The 2,543-nt window shown below is 40.0% G+C and overlaps 1 protein-coding gene across 6 annotated transcripts in view; it reads left to right on the top strand.

Annotated features, from left to right (window-relative positions):
* The window catches only part of mpv17 (mitochondrial inner membrane protein MPV17), a 22,490-nt gene that overhangs the window by 10,177 nt on the left and 9,770 nt on the right, over window positions 1-2,543 (top strand). The gene's annotated exons all lie outside the window — the stretch shown is intronic.

Genomic DNA, 2,543 nt, shown 5'->3' with positions numbered 1-2,543 from the left:
GTGAGTGAGTGAGTGAGTGAGTGAGTGAGTGAGTGAGTGAGTGAGTGAGTGAGAGAGAGAGAGATACACGGGCCGTGCTGGTCTAACTTGTGACTGACTCACTTATAAAGGTCGGGAGAAAGTGCTTGTCTACTCTGAATGACAAATTCACACTTGAAAGTCAAACTTGCATTTTGCATAAATGTGTGTGAAAGTTTGATATTTATGGAAATAGGATTTGGCGCGGTGTAGCCACACATACGCAAACACGCACACACACATTAACACCCATTGGTTGCAAAGGAAACTTTTCTTATCCGTTGAAATAATGCTGTTTGTGACAGGTTAATAGTCTTCTAATGAAGGATGTTTTTACCTCGGATTCTCTTCTTCTGTTGATTTTTATCTCATTTGTCTCTTTCATCAGTGATGTTCCACGATTTGTACTAATCTATTATTATTTACATACTTAGTTTACTCATTTTGTCTTCACCTGCCTCATCTGTGTACATTTCCCAATAAAGCAACCTGTTCGTTTTTCTGTGAAGAATGTACACAAAGTGAGTGATTGCTCTGCACAAGTTGTCTGTGCAAAAGTAGCAATGCATTCTGGCTTGTTTGAGGCTTCTGAGGGTGAAAGAAAAATCATGGATATGTGTATGATCTGCGATTACTTTGTTAATAATGCAATAACAATAATGCAAAAACAATATTTCATGCAATAAACAGACATTAAAGTGTACTCAGTTCTGCCTTTCCGCTGCTTTCAGTATACTGCTAGAAGACAACAAAGTGCTTGTTGAATTACAAAAAAATTAAGGGAAATTATTTCCATTTTCTTTTTTTATTGAGCGTTGAACTGAGCACAAAACGCACCAATGAAGTGATCCGTTTCTCTACTGACATTCTCTTTCAACTAACTGCACATCTACACCTGATGTTAAAAGAAAAGTTAGACATTTTTGGAAATACACTTGCTCAGAGTAAGATGATACCGCTGTATACAATGAATATGAAGCTACGGCCGGCAGCCAATTAGCTTAGCTTAACACAATGACTAGAACCTAGGGGGAAACAGCTAGCCAGGCTCCGTCCAATGGTAACAGAATCCATCTCCTAGCACCCACTAAGTATATCTTATGTGTTTGCTCTGTATAAAAACCAAATTGTAAAACAACAAGTTGCCGTTTGGCTGGATTTTGTTAGCCCTCGGCAAAGCCAGGCTAGCCGTTTCCTGTCTTCGTGCTAAGCTAATCGGCTGAGGGTTCTAGCTTTGTTTTTACCGTATGGACTTGAGAGTTTCATTGACCCCATCGTCGAACACGACAGCAAGAAATCAAGAGCATTTTCCAAAATGTCGACCTATTTTTATTTTTTTTTAAACAGTCATTGTCATTTCATTATTTTGTGTTAAACTGCATTGAACCGCAAAACAGACTCGTGAATCCATTGGTGCATCGACAATCACTGTTGAAGTTTAGATTCTTCATCGTAGAGTCTTTTTGTGATAATGTGCACATTTTTGATAACCAAGTCCGTCTGTAGCATCTAAGCTAATAAAGGTTTTTACATGATGGCAATAGTGTGTGTGTGACCTCGCTAACTTTTGTGGCTCAGCGTTGGCTGGCTGGAGTCTGTTTGGAGGCTGCTGAGCTGGGCTGTCAACCAAATTGACTGCACACATTTATTTATTTTCTCTCCACACAAACGCACTTGGGCTATGTCAGGGGAAAGCAAGCGGAGAACGTCTGATGAATCCATTGAAAATCCGCCCGATCTGGTCCTTAAGGGCAACATGTTTCTCCTTGGAAAACTTGGTTTCAAATATAGTATTTCTTTATAACATTAAACGTCCATACTAAATATGAAACGATTTAAATTTGGAAAAATACTTTGCTGATATGGATTACGACTTCAGCATTAGAGAGTCTGGCTTAATGGAGCAAATTACCCCAAAAAGATCGCCAAATTTAAACACACTGTTGGAGGGAAGCACGTGACTGACCACCAGCACCATGGACAGCTCATTCAGATGAGTTCACACTGAGTTTAAAAGGATTTTTCATCTTTTTGTTTAGTGTTTAAAAGAGTTATTTGATTGACACAGATTTATCGTGCTTTTCATCTTATCACTTCGGGTTGAAAGGAACTAGGACACTAATCCTCAATGTGCTTTAATTATACCTGAAACATGCCTGAAGTTGACTGCTAAAAGTTGTCTTTAGATAAACTTGTGTCACAGACTCCAGTTTCATTACATCCAAGTTGAGATTTTACTCTGTTTGATTTGAGACAATTTGATGCACATTTGCAAATGACACAAACAAGTCGTGCACTTTCATAAAGAAAACAGACAAAAAATATGTGAATGCTAGAAAAGAGTTGAAATCTCAGGTTTTGTTTGGCACATCCAACCCCAAAAAGGAGCATTTAGACAAGTAGCAATATTCTATTGATGATCCCCTCAAGCTGAATCCCCAACATCAGAGACCCCCCCCCCCCGGATACCCCCCCCCCCCCCCCCACCCCCCGCCACACCCCCCCACCCGCCCCCACACCCATCC

The sequence above is a fragment of the Anarrhichthys ocellatus genome, unplaced genomic scaffold (assembly GCF_004355925.1).
Source record: "Anarrhichthys ocellatus isolate YVR2014 unplaced genomic scaffold, GSC_Weel_1.0 scaffold25, whole genome shotgun sequence".
NCBI classification, from domain to species: domain Eukaryota; kingdom Metazoa; phylum Chordata; class Actinopteri; order Perciformes; family Anarhichadidae; genus Anarrhichthys; species Anarrhichthys ocellatus.
This window is presented reverse-complemented; position numbering and strand designations above follow the sequence as displayed.